Below are 21620 nucleotides of genomic sequence, written 5' to 3'. Positions count from 1 at the left end.
GCCAAGGTGACAGCCTAGCAGCTGGATACCATACCAGGGAGCTGTGCAGGAGAAATACCACGTGCTGCCTGTGACATAACATCAGCAGCAGATGCATCAGGGGCACACGCACACCCTCAAATACTGTGTCTGCTGAGACCTCTCATCTAAGGGCCAAATCTGTGTGCAAACCAGGGCAGCCCTACCATGCCATCTGTCTTAGTCCTCTTGGGCTGCTCTAACAAAATATCATAGACCAAGTGGCTAATAAACAACAGAAAAGTATTTCTCACAGTATAGAAGGTTGGAAGCCTGAGATCAGGTTGCGGACTTTGAGTTTTCACCTCATGTATGGGTAGGAGCTCGGAAACCCCGTGGGGTCTCTATTACAAGGGCTCTGCCCTCATGATCTAATCACCTTCCAAAGGGCCCACCTCCTAGTACCATCACATTGGGGATTAGGTTTCAACATATGAATTTTGGGGGTATACAAACATTCACACCATAGCATCATCATATCATGGAGAGGAAGAAAAGAAAAAGAAGTTGAAACTTTAAATGAATGAGAGTGAGCTAACGCAGAAATGATTAAGTTAAATGAGAAGTGCTTTGATCATCTTAAAATGGAAAACTCAAGTTTATTTTCTTCCACTACAAACGTGAAAAGGGAGATTTGTGAATGAATCCAGTTAGGAAGAAGTAAAATCATGTCTGTATTTCTAAGTAGTGACCTTAAATTTTAAACTATGTATATGTTTATATACACATAAATAAGTGAAAAGTGAGCATATTCACCCAAAATGTTAAGAACAGTAATCTTAGGTAGTGAGCTTATGGATGACTTATATTTCTTTAACTTTTGAATATTCTCTAAATGTCCTCAAATGAACATGTATCAGCTTTGCAATAAGAGACAGATTTTGTTTTAGAACAGATGCATTTGTGCTTTTGCCCATTCTGTGCTTGCTGAAGCTAGTTAATCTGAAAACAGTTCCACCTTGAGTGTTAATGAGCTAATAAGTCATTTCAGGGTGAGTTACTTTTCAAAACTGCTGATATCACACCTCTAACTGCACTTGTACTCTACCTACTGATGGGGAGGACCTGGCTTTTGAGGCTGTGACCTTATGTAAGAAAATATGACAAAATATGCTTGCTGTCTACACGAATTCTTCTAAACATCTAATTAATTGAAATAGTTCCCATTTTAATAAGTTGGTGACTGTGCTTTGAAGCCACTCATTTCTCCATATGAGGCCTCAACAGAACATGGCTTAGTCTTTCATAAAGTAGCAAGAGAGTTCAAATTTACTTCCATTCATTCTCAGAAACTTTGCCAGATGTTACTCTAGAGTTTTAAATCTATTCAACTATTTGGAATTTGAAAAAAATATAAGCTAGGCTGTGAACTATGAATGAGAAGCTTGCAATTAGCTGTGATCATAACAGTTATATGAATGCCCTAAAGTCCTATCATGTAAAGATCACACCTAACCATAATGTTAGAAAATCCACATAGAGCGCTGGCTGTGCAAAATACCAGTTGATGGGAATTTTAGCTTTTGGAATGATTGACTTACACACTGGTATCTGCACACATATGCACGAGTGTGCACATACACACATCCAATTACCACCAGCCACAGAGGAATGGAGAGAGAGAGAAATAACCTGATGTTGAGGTTTTCCACTGCACCTGTGTTTATGTATTTTCCTCGGGTTGTCCAAAAAAAATTTCATTCACTCTGCTTCCTGTTTCTTCCTTAATTATTCTTACAAAATTATTTTTCACTCTTATAAAACTCCTCTAGTAGTTATTGGCTATTAAGTGAAAGAGGCAATTTTATGATTATCACATACAATATAAGATACAATAGATTAGATAAAATAAGTGAATAATGAATAATGAAAATCATGAAAAAGTGCTGGGTTTGAAACATCAATTAGTTAAGACATGCTACATCCTTCAGAGGTAGCAAACCCGGTATATTAGTTAAAATGCTTTATGTTGCAAATAATGATAACTCAACCTGGCTGTGATGTTAATTTCATGTGTCAACTTGACTGGGCCAAGGAGTACCCAGATATTTGATTCAACATTATTATGAAGGTCTTTCTGGATGTGGGTAAACATTGTCCACTCTATTTTAAGGCCTGAATAGAACAAAATGTAGAGTGAGGGAGAATTTACTCTCTTTGTCTGATGGTCTTTGAGCTAGGACATGGGCCTTCTCCTGCCTTCAGACTTGGACTCAGATTGAAATTTTTTTTTTTTGGATTTACTTTATTTATTGATTGATTTTTTTTATTGGAGTATAGCTGCTTTACCATGTTGTGTTAGTTTCTGCTGTACAGCGAAGTGGAGTTCCCTGTGCTATACTGCATGTTCTTATTAGTTATCTATTTTATACATATTAGTGTATACATGTCAATCCCAATCTCTCAGTTCATCCCCCCCCACCCCTCTCTTCCCCCCTTGGTGTCCATACATTTGTTCTCTACATCTGTGTCTCTGTTTCTGCCTTGAAAACTGGTTTATCTGTACCATTTTTCTAGATACCACATATATGTGTTAATATACATTTATTTTTCTCTTTCTGACTTACCTCACTCTGTATGAAAGACTCTAGGTCCACCCACGTCCCTACAAATGACCCAGTTTCATTCCTTTTTATGGCTGAGTAATATATGCCATTGGCTCTCTTGGTTCTCAGACCTCTAGATTCAGACTGGAACTTACACCCTCAGCATTACTGCTTCTCAGGTCTCTGGATTTTACTGGATCTGTAACATCTGCTTTCCTGGGTCTCCTGCTTGCAGATCTCGGGACTTCCCAGCCCTCATAATCATGTGAGCCAGTTCCTTATAATGTGTGTGGCAAATGCCCTACACATGAGAGCCTTTGTAGAAGTTCAGGTTCCTAGAGGAGAAATTCCAGCACTCTACTGGAGCAAAAACAGAAAAAAACAAGTTTGGACACATTGGAGTGGTCAGAAGGAACTTTGCCAGAATCACCGCCCCCCCCCCCCCCACCAAGGCGGCACAGCATAGAGAATTAGAGAAAAAGAAAGCTGGAGATCCCTCCTATCAGTGAAAAGGGTGAGTGGTAAGTGAGCACCTGGCCTTCCCAGCCATGCAGGACACCGCTAAAGAAAATCATTTCTCTCTCAGATATTAAAGGAAGAGCTCCATGACTTGGGGGAGGGGAGGAGATCAGGAAGGAGGCAGTTAAGACTATCAGAGCATTAAAGGAACACAGGTCCTGCTGCAGAAAGCCCACCTACGATCTTCTGGCAAAACCTCACCAGAGAATCCCTCCAACTGGCATGCCGGCACCTCCAGTGCCCCAAAGGCCAAGCCCACACCTCTCTCCTCTCTGTGGCTGGCTCCTTGTGCATTCTCCCGAGGGCAGCAGCAAAAGCAAACTTAGACAGACAGTGAATACACACAAAACACTGAACAGGGTGTGTGGGGAAGGGAGAAGCCACAATTGTGAGCTGTAGTACCACCACTGGGGGAAAAAAAGAGAGGTTTCCAATAGCGGGCCTGGTGCATTTTAAGTTTGAGAGACAGCATACTAGCTTAAAAATTCTGCCACAAGAGGGAGCAAGAAGCATGGAGCAGGTGTACCCATATAAGGTCAGAGAAAGCCTCAGAATACAAGCAGGACCAACAAGGAGTATGTCACCTGAAGGCCGCTGGTAAAGATCGAAGGATGTGACTAGTACTTTGTGAAAACAGCAATGTAAAACTCCAAGGAACACGAAGAATCAAGGAAAATGACATCACCAAAAGATCATCATAATCTTCTAATAACCAAATGCAAAGATACATAGGACAGGACAGAACATCCAATAACTGTAGGAAAATTTCAAAAGGTATCACACACATAATTGGAATACCAGAAGAAAAAGAAAATGGAGCAGAAGGAATATTTGGAGTAGTAATGACTGACAGTTTTCCAAAACTAGTGACATACACCAGAGCATAGGTACAGAAAGAGCAAGATAGCAACCACAATGAATACCCCCACCCTACCCCCCAAAAAAATCTACACCTAGGAATATCATATTCAGTGTGAAGTAAAAAATGACAAATTAAAAATCTTCAAAGAAGCCAGATGAAAAATAAATTTACCTGTAGAGTAACAAGGTTAAGAACTACATCAGACTTCTCCCAAGAAAAAATTCAAAGAAGAGAGTGGAGTGGAATATTTGAAATGTTGTAAGAAAATATGAACCTAGAATTCTATATCCAATGAATTCATCCTTTAAAAGTTGTGAAATAAAGATTTTCTCACATGCAAACTTAAGGAATGCATTGTCTGCAGAACCACCCTGCGAAAAGCATAAAAGAAATTCTTCAGGGAGGAGAAAAATGATATAGGTCAGATATTTGAATCTTACTGAAAGAGCTCCCCATGTCCAAAGTTGGAAAAATTTCAACAATAAATAAGTTTGGGTTATAGTCCAAAGGATGAAATACATATTTATGAGTCCATGTTGACATAAATAAACAACTGAATAAATGGGAAAGAAGAGACAACTCTTCTAGACAGAATTCCAAATAATGAATGACGATACTCCATTCTCTAGGAGGCCGAGCAGAGCTCCCCATTTCCCAAGAATGGGCTGCAGATAGTGATTTTCCTCTAAAGAGCATAGTAAGAATGGGGAAAATATAATGGTAGATTTACAGTGGGGAAATCTGACAAGCATTAACTCATCCAAGTGGTGAAGGTCAGCATCAACAGTGATAAGTCATGTTGATAGATCATATATATCCTTGCTAGGGTGTGATGAGACCCTAGCAGGAAGACCCTGTGGTCTTCCTTCCCCCAAACTCATATTCCCAGATGGATCAGGACAAAAATAACAGACAAGTCTTGACTGAGGGATGGTCTAAAAAATATCTAACTACTCCTCCTCAAAATTGCCAAGGTCATCAAAAAGCAAAGGAAGTCTGGGAAATTGTCACAGTCAAGAGAAGCCTAAGGGGACATGATAACTAATATGATAAGGACGGGACCTTGGAACAGAAAAGGAATATTAGGTAAAAACTGAAGGAATCTGACTAAAACATGGACTTCAACTAGTAAAAATGTATGGTGTTTATTGTGACAATAATACCATACTAGTGTGTTAATAAGGTGTTATGAATTTGTGTAACACTTGTTAAGGAACACAGGGTGTTGGGTGGTGAGCAGTTCAACAACAGACCACAAAAGAAATTGAAATAGAGAAGCTTATTACTCACATGTCCTGGAGGAAGCACACAGCATGCCTTGAGGAACCTCGTGGGAGGTCAAGGCAGAGTGCAGACAAAGATACAAAACCTGGGGCACATGCCTTTACTAGGGACCATGGGTGAAGTGCTTTGGGGCTCCCAGGCTAAGGGTGGATTGGTCTGTTCAAATTGAAAGGGCCAGTTACGGTAATCCACATGGGGATCTTATCTAAGTAGATCCTTTGCGAAGGCATTGGGAGGCAGAGGAGACTGTTGACCGCAAGGGCTATTGGGTAAGTCATACCAGGAACACAGTGACTGCAGGCTGCTATCTAGGACATGTGCTTGTATGAGGGAGTAGTGTCAGTTTAGGGTCTCTGTAGGCTGCTTGGCCAAACAAAATGGTTGTCAAGGCAGCAATGCCATGGAGTAACTTAGCTAAACTCTCGACATAAGTGAAACTGGGGCTGGGATGTTTGAAACTCTCTGTATTATCTTCATAATTTTTCTGTTAATCTAGAACTGTTCTAAAAATTAGGTTTATTTTAAAAATAGTTATCAAGAAGGAAATAAAATTGGCATCAGCAAACTAGATCTTCAACTATCTTAGGAAAAATTATTTGGAATTTAGAGTTCTTTATAAGCATTCAAGAGTGGGAGTATTAATAAGAATATTTTGGAACAAAAAGGGTCTCAGAAAGTTTAGTACAAATAGACCTTTTTAAAATGTTTTACTTGAAGATGTCTTCCGTAAAATTTAATTTAAAAAGTCCAAAATGGACAAGATTTTGGTATAAATAAACAGTGGTGTGTGAAAAAACAAACTTATAACTGACACCAAATAATTTTTGATGAAAACATTAAAAAATTTATTGAAATATCAGATGTTCCAGTGTGCTATGTAGATTCTGATGTATTTGAGAGGTTTATATGTTAAATACTAAGGGTTACAGTAGCAGAAAAGGAAAAGGATATATAACTCCCAATAGGAGTTATAGTAATAGGAAAAATATAAAAACATAACAACAGAAATATACTAGATCAGTCAAATGAAGAGTGAGAGAGAAAGGAAATGTTTTTTTAAATCAAAAATAGAATACATATATTAAAATGGCAGAATACTTATAAGAATTCATTAATCATAAAAATATTAATGAGTTAAATTCCATTTTAAAATATAGATATCCTTAGAATGTGTTAAAAATTCCCCAAACCAAATACACTTGCTATACAAGAGCCATACTTATACATATACAAGAGCCAAAATACATATACAAGAGCCATACTTGAAATTAAAATACATAAAAAAGATTGAAATGCAAAAGGGTAGAATAATGTATTACCAACAACAAAGATTAATCAAAAGAAAAGAGTTGAAGAAATGTTATTATCAGACAAAATAGAATTGAAAGTGAATTATTTATGTAGGGCAAAGGGAAACATTTCATACTGGCAAAAATAACAGTATACCAAGGTGATATGAGTGTCATGAACTTTTATGTGTACATAGTTACAAAATACATAAAGCAAAATTTCATAGAAAGCCAGAAGAAATGGACAAAAAAAAAATAAAAGATTTTAAATCCGTGTTAGAGACGACAAAGCAAAAAGACAAAAACGAGTGTAACAATCGAATAGAACATTTACAGGCTTCTGTGTGTGTATATGTGTGAGTGCATATGGTATGTGTGTATGCATAGATGTTAAGGATTACCAGTATCAGAAAAGAATAATTAAAATAAATTCTCAAAAACGATAATAAACATTTCTTTTCAAACATACATGGAATATTCAGAAACATTAATGATGTATTAGAGCACGTGGAAGACAACTTTGGTTGCTCAACCAACAAATCTAAACTCTCCCTACCTCTTCTTTCTTCCTGGTTAAATAAAACAATAGGGAGTTTTCAATTCAAAGAAGAGTGAAAGGAACCTAATAAAGTGGACTTCAATGTAGAAAATCTTTTGTATCATTTTAATATGATATGGAGAATAGAAACATAAGCCAGTAGTTTAAAAATAGTGCTTGGGTTAAGGAAGGTATTTCTTAAGTTGGAAGATTAGTATAGACTTTTATGCTAATGGATGAACAATTAGAGAAGGAGAAATTGATGAGGCAGGCTACTTTAAGTTGGAAGATTAGTATAGACTTTTATGCTAATGGATGAACAATTAGAGAAGGAGAAATTGATGAGGCAGGCTACCAGAGACAATTGCTGAAGTCAAGTCTTTCAAAAGGCAAGACAGAAAGGGCTCCAGAGCATAAGAGGAAGTTGGGGCTTTTGATACGAATGGACACACCTCTTTTATTTTTAGCAGGGATCACTTTATAAGGTTGTATAAGATACAATTTCTATCACATGATTGTAATTGAAGCACCAGTTAAATGAGCTATGCAGCAAAATTGTAAAGTTGGCAATTTCAGAAGTTGCTAAATTAGAAACATTAAAAATTTTTAGCATTTTCTTTGAATCAAGAAATTATGACAAGATTGTATTTTCCTCTATAAATTTGGTTTATTCATTTGATAATTATGAAAGGATATATTTTTATCGTATGACCTTGGGCAAGAGAGACTCTTCCAGCAAGGATTATGAGACTTTTTATTGGAGCTGAATATAAAGCATCTAGTTGTAGATTAACTGAAAAATAGAGAACAGATAATGAGCTAAAGATTTTTAAAAGGTGTTATGCCAAAGATTGTTTCTGGAAAAAAATGTAAAGATAGCTCAGATAGGGCTAAAGAGGGAAGAAACATCTCTTACAATTGAAACCTTGCAGATTTTAGAAATATACTTCAAGCTCTTTTCCAATAGCACTTTATCCACCTGGACAGAGACATTGAATGGGATCACTATTCTTTCATCTCCATGGCTGTTTTTTCTTTTTCTTTCAAATGAATGTGGAGAGGGAATGCCATGGTGGAAATGAAAGAGAATGAACAAAATATCCAGGGAGAAGAATTTGATATGCTTTGCTTGACAGTTTTCTTGGAAGATGCTACCCTTCTTGCTCTTTTTATGTCTTGTCTTCCTTCATTTTTTTTCCTATTTTAGGGCCTGGTTATAAAGACTAGAAATATATAAAATGCTAGACCTGGATGTTCTTCAAAATGTTAACTGCTGAGTTCAGCAGCTTGAGTCATCACTGAATTACTTCATTGGAGGAAAAAGAAGAAGGAAAAAGAAGAAGGAAAAAGAAAGCAACCGTTGATTGACAGACTGCCCCGTAATACAAATTTGCCTTCTGAAGTCACCAGGAGAGAAACTAATCATTTCTTGTAATTAAACAATAGCTGAGTCTCCTCCAGCAGTTCTACGTTACCTAGATTTGAATTGTGAAAACTTACAGAGAGGTAGCATACTTTCAAGAATCAGCCTTAACACCGCATGCCTGGTTCAACTGAGCAAAACATTATATTGCTGGGGCTTCCTTCTGTCAAGCTTCTCCACATTGTCTTCTTTTTCTCTGATGTAAAAATTCTCATTTTTTATAAAAGAATCTTTGAATCTTTCTTCTTTGCGGTAGAATAAAGCTTAAGCAGTTGACAAGACTTACCCCTTGTATTCAGCCAGGTGATATAAAAAATTATCCATGATCTGTAGAGTTGATTCTTCTCTTGAAGTCTTTTAGGGATGGACAACAAAGAGGAAAGTGTAGTGAAAAAAAAAATAGCGGAAAAGTTTTAATACTAGAAGTGAAATTTGAATTGAATGTAAATTGAGGTGTAGAAGAAACAGCTGTCTAAGGGCATGTTGACACTGCCACTGTTTGAGAGATGCTAGATATGCACCTGGAGAAACTTAGTAAAGACGAACTTACTAACACAAATAAAGAGATGATTGTGACAAAAAGGTTGAAGATATCCTAGAGGAAAGGTGACACCGGCAAAATCTTTGAATGAAAGGAACTCCCAGAGAGATTTCACAACATTGCAAAAGTGCAAAGGATAAAATGTTGGAAGCTGATCCAAACTTAGAAAGGATTATGAAAATTCATCAGGGTGTAGAAAAGATGCCGGCTCCACATGGTAAATTATAAGATGATAAGAGAAGGCAAGCACTCTTAAAACTATTCTTGGTAAGTTTTTTTGTAAAGAAATAAAGCACTTTAAAATCTCAATGTTACAAGTTACAGTGCACAAAACAAATATTATTTTTATGTGTTGTTTTCTTTCCCTATATATATTTAATTGACAATAAGAGAGTTTTAAAGTTCTGGAAAAATAATTTTAGAGATCACAGAACAATTGTAATTTTTCCCGTTAATTATTTAAGATCAGTGTGTATGGTATTAGTTTATATGCTCATTTTTATGGTCTGACATACTGTGCAAAGTAAGGACTGCCTGGATTATTAAATAAAGTCTTCCATTTTAAAGTCTTTGTGAAGTAAAGACTATTTTATCTAGCATTTTTGAAGTAAAAGGTGTCAGAAAATGCCAGTTGTCTTTCCTTCACTTGAAGGAGATCATTTAGGACATGATGAGATGAGAATGATTCCAAAGCACCACTCTTAAAGTTCAGAACAATAAAAGTACAACACACAGTGACCAGATTTCTCATGATTTTTGTCTCAGGACCTGACTACAAAAATCAACTTCACTTTGTGGATTACATCTAATTGGAATAAATAAGTGAAAGCTGAAGGACCTATTTTAGTGATCTCAAGGAAAGGAGACTAATTCATTATCCAAACCAGGATGTTACTGAGAGTAAAAGGGATGCTAAATTAATTAAAATTATTTAACTATTGAAATATTTCTTGGTTTTATTGTATTGGTAAATATAATAACTAATTTACTTTTTCAAGTCTTATTTTAAAATTTTCTCTAACAAAATGAAAAGTAACATATCTTTGTACATTAAAGAATAATTTTTTTTAAAAAACCCTCAGATTTAGTATCTAAACATTAAAAATTAACATAAGCAAAATAGTTTTACTTGGTACATATTCACACCTTTTTCTCAGTTTTTAGAGTATACCTGTCTCTAATTAGATGCCACCCTTCTTGATAAAGAATATAATCTGTAAATAAGTCAATTTTTTCATAAAATCAACAATCTTCAAAGTTAACTTTTTATGTAATACATTTGAAATTGCTAATACATTTAATGCAGTTATCTATGTAGATTATAATATTTTAATTGAAAAAATACACTGCAGTTGCTGAAGTCCGTGATAAACTGAGAACATATGCTGTTAAATGGAGTTGTTATAAACATTACATATTTTATTTAGATGTGTAAACATTTGATATGAAATAAGTTCACACATGCTGTCTTTTTTTCTTTATTCAGAGGAAGTTTCCTTGACAAATAAGACAAATTCTTCAAATAAGCTCTTTTTTTAAATGATTCTTTACTATGTATTATCAAATCAAATTGCTATAAAATCATAGAGCTTTCCATTTCATTCTATTCTTATATATATTATCAAACTATCCAATTGAAAAGAGAGAGAGAGAGAGAGAGAGAAAGGGAATTTCAACAACTAAACTGTAGGCCCCATATATACTGATAGTATATCATAGCTTTGGGGAGCAACTATGAATTATAACTACTGAAACTAATTTCAAAAGCATCCCTACTACGCAGCTTTTTGATTTAGAAATACCATTGCTTTATCTTGGCAATGTGTTCCATCAAAATTTAGATTCATATTTTTTTCAGCAAAATATAATAATAAAAATAATCTTAATATTAATGTTTAACTTTTGAACTGAATTTATAATATCATTCATAATAATGTGAAATATTTATCCTTCAACTGAATACACTTCCAAATCTTTATATTGTATATAAAAATGTCAAAACACTATGAGAATTAACTGATTTTCTATTTAAAACATCTGTCTTTGATAAAAATCTGTTTTTTTCCAACTCTGTATAGAATTTTTATGCTGATGGAGCCAGTTCATTAATAGTTATAGCTTTACTTACAGTATATGTACAAGACAATTTCAACTAAAAATGAAAAATTAATTTAGAAGAGTCATTTGATCTAAATGAAAATTTATGTTTGAGTGAGAAGTAAACATACTTTTTTAAAATACAGATGATAAATTATTTTTCATCCCAGACTTCTTACATAAAATAATTACTACCTTTTGAAATAAAAACGGACAATTCTTTAGCATATTTGTGCCTTGTAACTTTTATGTCTCTGTGTTACTATGGCTGTAAGAGGAGAGGGTAAATGTCAATAAAAATTTTGTGCATGTTACATGTTCATAATGATGTTTCATGATAAATGGAAATTTAGTGCTTAATTTTTTTTATTTGTTATTTTGGCTGCACCACAGCATGCAGGATCTTAGTTCCCAGACCAGGGATCGAACCTCTGCCCCCTGCAGTGGAAGCATGGAGTCTTAACCACTGGACCTCCAGGGAAGTTCCATGTACTTAATTCTTTTTTGACTTGTACTTTTGTTTTTTTAGAACTCATTGCTCATTAGAGTTCATTGCATTTCATTGCAAAATGAAAACATGGGACTAAAAAGGAACAAGGGTAGTTTTAGACTTACACCATCTAATAAGTGAGAAGAAAATTGTAACAAGAGGTTCGAAATATTCTCTGTGAACTGTACAAAAGAACTGTTTGGCTTTCATTGGCTGCATATATTTCATGCACTACTAATTTACTACCTTTCATTCTAACCAGTGGTAGTCTGAGCAGCTTCAGGTGTTAGAGTTCAGTACTTGAATGGGTCATGGAAGGACAGCTGGTTTATCACTGGTTTCTTTCAAAAATAATATACTATATCTGATGCGGTTTACAAAAAAATATGGAGTTAAAATTGTGATGGGGTTTATAAAGGAAAAGAACAAGTGTTAGGAGAGAGTCTAAGAGGGGAAATAATTTAGAATAAAGATCAGAGAGTTCTGGGAGGAAGCATGATTAAAAAATATAAAATATTCCCAATATTGGAAAAGCTTGAATTGAAATTTTTAAAACTGCAAGTCACAGTGAAAGATATTTTTATGAAAAATGTTACATTACAATGAAGATCTGCATGAGTCTCTATACTTCATAGAGTAAAACTTCAAAAGAAATTTTTAAATTGTAGGAATTGCAATGAAGTGTCGGAGACATTGAAAGACTTGAACTTACCTCTCAGACCATAAAAATCAAGTTGACAAAAACATGTAGACATACAGAATTAGGAGAACGGTAATGAAATCTAAAATAGACATAAGCTATGAATAAGTCATTGAATGTTTTAATAATAATTTTTAATGACGGTTTAGTGTTCATGATATAAGTGAAACAAGCACAATCCACAATCATGCATGCAGTATCAACTTAATGATGCAATTATATATGGATCTATGTCAAATAAATATAAAACATTTTAAAGAAACCAGCATCAAATTACCATGGCAATTTTCCTCAGTTGGAGTTGGGTGATTTTTTATTTTCTTCTCTTTTTTATATTCACTGCAATATAATAAATGACATTCATGATCAGATTAAACACTAGTTATTATTTTTTAATAGGAAAGATCACAACTGTTGGCTCTTTTAATAAAGCATGGGTATCAGAAAAAACTTACTAAATTTCTGTTTACCTGTGTGGTAGATTGATTGTAAAAATGGACCCAATTTTCCATACTTGTCTTTAGCAACATCCTTCACAATCTGTCCTAGAAGCTCTTTTCATCATAGATAGTGTCTCCTCACATTCAATCTGGGCTGAGCTTTGACTAATTTTAGCAAACAAATGACTAGACATTATTTCCAAGCCTGGGATTCCAAAAGCCTTAAATGATTGTACTTTTTTTTTTTCCCCCTTGGACCTTGGCTTTGCCATGAGAATGGGCTGGCACATTGGAGGGATGTGAGAGGCACATGGAGAAGAGTGACCCACAATTAGCCAACTCCACAGATTTGAGAGAATCCAGTGAAGATCAGCAGGGCCTCCAAACTGACCCACAGCTCACTCGAGACTTATTAGTGAGCACAGTCAGGATCAGAGGAGCCACCCAACCTATTCATAGCACTGTGAGCAAGAATAAACACTTATGGTTTTAGGACAGTGAGTTTGGGGGTAGTTTACTACAAAATTTGATTGTGGCAACAGATAGCTGAGACAGAATTGATACTTGACAGAGGGCACTGTCATACGAGAAACTTGAAATATGTGGCATCAGCTATGTGATTGGTTGCAGGTGGCGGTTGGAAAATGATAAGCAGACTGTTAACAAGGACTGGGGGCATGGTAGGAAACTGTAACTGGAGTCTGGAGAAGAGGATGATCCATGTAATGTCATTGCAAAATAATTGACAAAACTGTTGCTTGCAGTAACTTGGAAGATGGAAAATATATCTAATGAACTTTTGGATTTGCCTAAGGAGATCTGCAGGCAGAATGTTGAGAGTGTCAGCTGAATTTTCTTAATTGTGTGTGGTACAGCAAGAAAGTGATGAACTAAAGAAAAGCTGGCCCTTCCTAAGCAGAATTTAGAGGCAACGTGAGAGGGCCAAACTTATGGGCTACAAAATAAAACATTTTCTCATCTCTAGTCCTTCTAGTCAGGAAAAGATTATCAAAGTAAACTATAGCCTAGGGACATAGATCAAATCATCAGTGTGTCTTAAGATGTGTTGTTAAGACCTCTGAAAGAGTTAAGGAAGTGCTTAGTCCACTCAGGTAGGCAGAAGGCTGCTAGGAACAAAGGGTGGCTCCCGCAATTGTCTGATATGACCCAAATGAGTGTGATTAAAAATAATTTGTTGAGTGGAGTGGATGTAAATCAAATTATTTGAAAGTTCAAAAAAATTTTTTTAAATAGTTGTACAGGCAAAAGTGGCCTCATCATCTTGGCCTCAAAGGTACTGAGAATGTTCAAAATGCAAAATGGCTTCTGGGTTCTCATCCTTTAGAGAAAGCCAGTTGAAACCGATATTCAGAGGGTGTAAATTCCCCTGATCTCTTCAGAAGGGGTAAGGAGAGAGATGGGAAAGGAAGAAGGTTCCTAAAAGTGGAGCTATGGAGAACAGTCTGTCCTTGGGAGCAGAATGGAGGCCAAATCTGGGAACATTCTTTTCTCCCAGTGTCAGGGAACCTGGCAACATTTACCCAGTTGGATTTCAAAATTTTTAAGGTCCAGAGAGTTCTACATGCCTCCCATCCTTGCCTTTCTGAATGAGAGTGCTGTTTAATGCAATTTTCCTGTCCTTGTCATTATTGCAATTTTCCTGTCCTCACTATCACATGCAGGGTGGGATTAGTAAAGTACAAATACCTTGTTTTTTTGGTTCATAAGTCTTTGAATCAAAATGTGACGCATCTGAAGAGCCTTATCTAGACTTCATGTAGATCACAAGATGCTGGACTTTGAAGACGATACAATAATTGGATTTGGGCACCTTGGGAGGGGGTGAGCGTAATTTGTAATTTGTGAGTGGTAATTTATGGAGCTAAAGCCAGAGAGAGGAATGGTAGTAGATCGATTGCAACCATTGCCCCCAATTCTTCACCCCTCACTGAAACCACACCCTTTTCAATGTCACTTCAAGCTCCTCGTCCAGAGGTGGAGTCAATTTTACCATTGCTTGAATGTTGGTAGGCCTTGTAACTTTGTTTTGCAAATAAAATACAGAATAAATAATTGCTGTATTATTTATGCTGTATTTTATAATTTATTTATGATGTGTTTATGATTGTGAGTCACCTCTTAAACTGGCCTCAGAGAGGCCTAGCTCACTTCTACTTTCTTTCTCTCTCTCAGACCTCAGCACTATAAGAACATCCTGGGCTAGTTTGCTGGATGGATATGACAAATACATAAAAAATAGCTAGACCAGCCGGAGTCCAGCAGCCACCAAACATTTGAACAGCCGAAATAAGAGGAATGGCCTGCCCAAGATACAGCAGATAGTATGTCTTGAGTGAGTCTGGCAGAGATTAGAACTGTTCAGTGGATCCACTGATCTATGAATAGATCTTATCGTTTTAAGGCTCTGGTTTATGGAGTGGTTTGACACACAACATTAACATAACAATAGATAACTGATAATTGATGTAACCTGCTGTAGTAAGTATGACTGCACTTAAATCAAGCATTGTAAATTTCAAGTTATGATCATTAATGGAGGGGCTGGAAATTAAATAAATTAGTCTTTTTTTAAAAGAGGGAATTACTCTCCTCTAGTTAGAAAAAGACAATTAATGTGATTCCCATTGTTCTTGTGTAGATGCAGGTGACACTGTATTCTTGTTTCTATTCTGAATTCTGTCAAATCGCTTAGAAGTGAAAAGAATGTAGGAGAGGTAGACACCCCTGGAGAATTGCTTTGGTAGCCAAGCAAGGAAGACACTGAGGTAGCAGACAGCTGCCACCGTGATAGAGGCATTAGGGACTTAATATCAGGCTCTGAAAATCTTTCTACAAGGCCATGAGTTGTTGACAGGTGAAAGTAGTATTTTCACTCTTTGTGTCTCTTAATAGAAAAGAATAGAAGAATTAACAGTTATAATAGTTTAGTCAATTTTCCCCAAAAGGAATATTCATAGACTTTATACAAAAAAGGTTCTATGTTCAGGAAAGTTTTAAAAACATTGGGTCAAACAAAGTGAAATACATTTTTTTTTTTAACTGCAGGACTTCCCTGACTCTTACTATAGCATTTGTATTGTGAATCCCCCAAAGGAACATACAGCATTCAATATTCTCCAAGTTTATTTGACCATGGGACTCTTTTTTTTCACAGAATATTTTGCAGGATTATATTTTCACCAAGTACACTTTGGGGAATGCTGAGTTCATGGTTTACCTCCTTTTTTAAGTTTTAAAGTATGTTCTATGAAGATAACCTTTCCACCAGTGTATGTTTTAATGTTCATACTCATTCGATAAAAAAACCTAAAAAGCATAAAGTGAAAAATCATGGCATAAATTTTATTGGTTCTAAGGTTCTATAATACGCCACATCTTTTAATACTTGTCAAATTGTAGGTCAAACATAACAGTAATCACTTTTTTTTGGTCTGCATTGGATTTTAGTTGTGGCGCACAGGCTCTCTCTAGTTGTGGCGTGCAGGCTTCTCTCTAGTTGTGGCACACAGGCTTCTCTCTAGTTGTGGCATGCATGTTTTCTCTTCTCTAGCTGTGGCGTGCAGGCTCCAGGGCACGTGGACTCTGTAGTTTGTGGCACGCAGGCTCTCTAGTTGAGGCGCAGGAGCTCAGTAGTTGTGGCGCACGGGCTTAAATGCCCCGCGGCAAGTGGGATCCTAGTTCCCTGACCAGGGATTGAACCCACATCCCCTGCATTGTAAGGTGGATTCTCTACCACTGGACCACCAGGGAAGTCCCAGTAATAACTTTAATAAACATTCACATGTAGAAAAACTTACCACATGTCAGGCACTGTGTGAATTGCTTTACATATGCCATACGATCATTATCAGAAAAATGCTGAGTCCAACACAGCTATACTATGTTTAAAAATGATGAAATTGAAGCTTATAGAAGTATGGCTGTGTTTCAAATTAACTTATTTAAAAGAGAAAAAAACTGAGATTCATGCAGTTCTATCTAATGCCAACACCTGCTCACTTAATGACTGGACACCACTAACCAGTAGGCATACTGTTGGGTTTTAGAGGAGCACAGCTCTGCCTAGAAAACCACACTTGCTGTTGGAGAACTCTCAAGGAACAAATGCATCTTAGAGTAAGTTGGTGAATGGAATAGTGAAGCTGATGAAGAAAAGGATATCTGAAGACAGTTTGGAAAGTCAGCAGAGTTTAGTCTAGACTGAGCATGGACTCTGCGATTAAAGAGCTAATGTTTAATGTGGAAAGATATCAGATGCTTTGATTCCACTGGAATGTGTTATTTTGCCCAAACTCAAAGTTTGTAATTTCTTTCCTTGTTTTTTTTACTATGAAAATTGGAATTGTGGTAAGAATTCTAAAAACATACTAAGGTTAACTATGTGATGAGTAAATAATCAGATTATCATTATCTTGAGTAAACTTTGGGCACAGAAGCGAACATCATTTATAAGGAAAGAAAATAGATGTATGCATAAAATATTTTGAAAGATGTGAGCACTATTTGAGATGATCCATAATACACAGCCAGTTAGTAACTTATTTTAACGAAATTGTAGACATAATTATGACATACAATAAACCATATGTATTTATACTGTGCAATCTGATAACTTCTGACCTGAGTATACATCCACAAAACCATAATCAAAATAAAGATAACAGGGCTTCCCTGGTGGCCCAGTGGTTGAGAGTCTGCCTGCTGATGCAGGGGACGCGGGTTCGTGCCCCAGTCCGGGAGGATCCCACATGCTGCGGAGCGGCTGGGCCCGTGAGCCATGGCCGCTGAGCCTGCGCGTCCGGAGCCTGTGCTCCGCAACGGGAGAGGCCACAACAGTGAGGGGCCCACATACTGCAAATAAATAAAGATAACAAGCATATCCATCACCTCAAAAATTTCCTTATATTCTTTTATAATTCCTCTCTGCTACCTCTCTTCATCCCCCAAGTACTGGGGCAACCACTAATCGACTGCCACTGTAGATCAGCTTGAATGTTTTAGAATCTTATATAGATAGAATCATATAGTAGGTACACTTTCTTTGTCTGCCTTCTTCATTCAGCATAATTGTTTTGAAATTCAACCATACTGTTTATATTACTTTTTTATTCCTGAGTAGAATTCCATTGTAAAATCATCAGAGTTTATCCATTCACTTATCAATGGACAGTTGGGTTGTTTTCAGTTTTTGGCTATTACAAACAGAACTGTGATGAATATTCATGTACAAGTCTTTTGTGGACATATGCTTTCTTTTTTTTTTTTTTTTTTTGCAGTACACGGGCCTCTCACTGTTGTGGCCTCTCCCATTGTGGAGCACAGGCTCCGGACGTGCAGGCTCAGCGGCCATGGCTCACGGGCCCAGCTGCCCCACGGCATGTGGCATCCTCCCGGACCGGGGCATGAACCCACGTCCCCTGCATCGGAAGGCGGACTCTCAACCACTGTGCCAGCAGGGAAGCCCCATATGCTTTCTTTTATCTAGGGTAAACTAGAATTGTAATGGGAGGATTATATGGTAAGTCATGTTTAACCCTTTGATAAACTGTGAACTGTTTTCCAAAGTGGTTTTATGTTTTTTACAGTCCCATCAGCAGTGTTTGAGAGTCCTCCTTTCTCCACATCCTTGCCAATGCTTGGTATGATCTAGCTTTTTAATCTTAGATATTCTAGTAGGTCTCTAGCATAATTTTGTTGTGGTTTTAATTTGCATTTTGGTGAATGATGTTGGGCATCTTTTCATGTGCTTATTTGCCGTCGATGTATCTTTTTTGATGGACTGACTATTCAAATGTTTGTCCATTGTCTTTACTGGGTTATATGTTTTCTTATTAACTTTGAGAGTTTGTTATATATTCAGAATACCTGGTTTACTTGATTTTTTTTAATAATGAAATGGGACTTTTGTTTAATGTTTAATTTTGATTCATATGCATGGTCTTACTACTCAGAGAGATAAGTCAGGTCCTAGAGCTCTGGCTTGCTTCATTTCTCCTTCCTAGTTACCAAAGTGTTCCTCAGGTCCTCAGCATCTGGGTCTGGGGATGTTGAGAATCGGTAGGAATTGCCTCAGAAACTTAAGATTACAGTGGAGATGCCTAAGATTCAGCTTCAGACCTAGCCTTTAGTTTTTGCCTTAAAATGGTCAAGGCAAAAAGTATTTCTAAGAATTAAAAAGTGTTTAAATTACAAGATAAGAACCTAAAAGTAATGGTGCTTGGTCCAAAGTAATCATCTTTAGGTATCCTTAAAAGTTGTTTTAGGCTCATTTATTAAATAAAAATGAATTTATCTTTTACATATGTCAGACACTTTGATATCTGCTAGGAAAAAAAACATAAAAAATCATTGCTAGGAATTTGAAAGTAAAACTATCAGATACTTCACTCTAAAAAGGGAAGTATTTTATTTCAGAGCATCCTAACTATAAAGAATGTGCACTCTCTCTATATAAATAAATCAGAATTGATAAGTACAATTTAAAATAAGAATATTAAGAAATAGATCTTTAAACACATAATACAATTGGTTTCTGCCCTTTCTAAGTCCATATAATCTTTTCTGTGGTTCATACATTTTATGTTTTTTCAGTGGAAAACAAAGAGTAGCTTGTGGCCACCTTTCCTGCCTCTATAAGTTATTGCTTCTGTGCTTGCTGTTTTTGCCCTGATGTTTTTCTTACTTTCTACACTCAGACTCTTTTCCCTCCAGTTTATGGTTGTGGTATTGTTGGTGTGTGTGTGTTTGTGTGTGTATGTGTTTATGAGGTGGTGGGGGGATTAATAAAAATTCTCATGTTATTTTTACTTCCTACTCAATCCCTGGTATTGCTTGTTGGGTGTGGGACTGGAATTAGTACATATGCAGCACTATGCCATAACTTTGTTTCTTTCCTTGGCTAACAGTTTCTGTGGTTTACGGCATAAGGTTGAATGGTTATATGGTTATTAATGTTGAATTACGGGTTTTTATCCCTCTACTCTTCTGTTGTCCTTACTCATTTTTTAACAGTTGGAGAAGGGAAATTATTTGTTTTGGCTTTACTTTTGCATCTTTACCCCCAAAACTGAGCTTGCTTATGAAATAGCCATTACATTTTTTAACAGTTTAAACCTTGACTTGAATGTAATAAAACATAGGTTTTGCAAAACATACTTATTCTTTTGATTTCTGTATGTAAGGAATCCTCTAAGGAGCGTGGGCTTCAGGGGAGGGCAAAAGAAAAAATAACTAAATTTCTTTTCACCATATTGTGACATTGAAGCTCAAACACCACGTATTTAATCAGTCAATCAGTCAAGTAGAATCATGCTGCCAACATTGCATTAGATTACATAAAAATCTATATATAAGACCTGGTAATTGTTTAAAATGAATTTTCTTTTTACTTAAATTTTTATTCAAGTAATGTATAATCAAATTAAAAAGTCGTCAGGGGAGAGGATCTTTACCCAAATCAATGAAATAGATGAGAATGAATTCTGGGGGCTGTTCCTTTGTATTCTCTCTCTTCATGGCGCTACATCATTCAAGGGTTATCTCTGCTTTTGAAATCGGATGTACCTCGGCTTAGAATTCCCTGCCAATTCACTCAATGCCACCATCAAAAATAAATTAACTCAACCAGCGTTCTTCTAAGAAAGAAGTGATAATAATCAACAGTCTGGGTAGTTCTTATAGAAGGGGTAAGGCTAAGTACAGGAATTTAAAGAATGAAACGTATTTAGGTGGGACAAATGGAAGTGACCATTCTAAGTTGGCAGAAGGGAAAAAGAGGGTGGTGATGAGAAAGCAGTCAAAGGTGCTGACATAAAGCAAGACACGTTAATTGTTTTGACTAGAAAAGAGGAACCTCTGAGGTGAATATAAGAAATACTATTTTGTGTGTGGTCGATTGAGTTTACAGTTAATTTCAGCTGCAGAGTTTCAGCTTGAGGCAATAGGAGGTAGACAATAAATAAATTAGTGAAGTGAAATTATGAAAGGCTAAAATACTTTTCAAATAAATTGGATGGATTTTAGAAGGTAAAGAGTGGATTCAAGAAAGCCAGCTGAGATTATGGTTTAAATATGTCATCCTGACAGAAGAAAGTCTTTCATTAGAGCGATAGTAAGGCTAATTGAAAAATTTAGGATCTGATGGTCGTTAGATGAATCATGTTATGATTGGGGCAATTCTAATCACGCACACATAAACAATGGTGAAAAACAGGAAGAACAGTGACTTTTCCTCAGTGTTTGGAAAACAAATATCCTTGAAAGCAACGAGAGTCTTGGGAATTATGAATATTTAGGAGTTGCCTAAATAGCATTTATTATGGGACAGATACTCTGCTAAATCCTTTACATTCATTATCTAAATTAAAAACCGAGGTGGTATATGGTGTTCTGCTGTCAATCAAACATGGATATGCTTACCAATCCTGTTGAGCCAGACCCCAACAACGGTCCTTCCGCCCGGTGTAGCTCACGCCAATAGAACGAAACAGTTTGGTTCAGAAGCAAAGGATAGCTTTACTCTTCGATCCGAGAATGGAGAGGCGCGAGCTCCTGCTCTAGAGTGCACGCTCTTCCGCCAGCAGGTGGGCGGGGCTGCTTTCTAGTGCTTCCTCGGAAGGGGAGGGGCAGAGTTCTCCTCAGGCGCGCACAGCTGTGCTGCTCAGGTTCCAGAGCGCAGTGCGAGGCGCAGCGTCTGTGCCGCTGGCCTGTCGCCGCCATTGTGAGTTGAGTGTGGTGGGTAGCGCTTCTGTGCACCGTCCGGAGCTGAGGTGTCGCCGCAGCCATTTCACACTGGGAACTATGGTCTGAGGTGCCGGGGCCAAGGTCTCTGCGCACGACACCTGTGAGCACGT

At 36.7% G+C, this 21620-nt stretch overlaps 1 long non-coding RNA gene across 2 annotated transcripts in view; it reads left to right on the top strand.

The window, feature by feature from the left end:
- LOC307184504 overlaps positions 1–18181 on the top strand; it is a 180007-nt gene extending 161826 nt beyond the window's left edge. For both annotated transcript variants that reach the window (XR_013827732.1, XR_013827733.1), the window contains exons 3-5: positions 11511–11606; positions 14941–15089; positions 18045–18181. This is a non-coding gene — a long non-coding RNA (uncharacterized lncRNA). The remainder of the gene's footprint in view (positions 1–11510; positions 11607–14940; positions 15090–18044) is intronic.
- The last annotated feature ends 3439 nt before the right edge of the window (positions 18182–21620 follow it).

Source organism: Stenella coeruleoalba, assembly GCF_951394435.1.
Source record: "Stenella coeruleoalba genome assembly, chromosome: 3".
Taxonomy (NCBI): Eukaryota; Metazoa; Chordata; class Mammalia; order Artiodactyla; family Delphinidae; genus Stenella; species Stenella coeruleoalba.
This window is presented reverse-complemented; position numbering and strand designations above follow the sequence as displayed.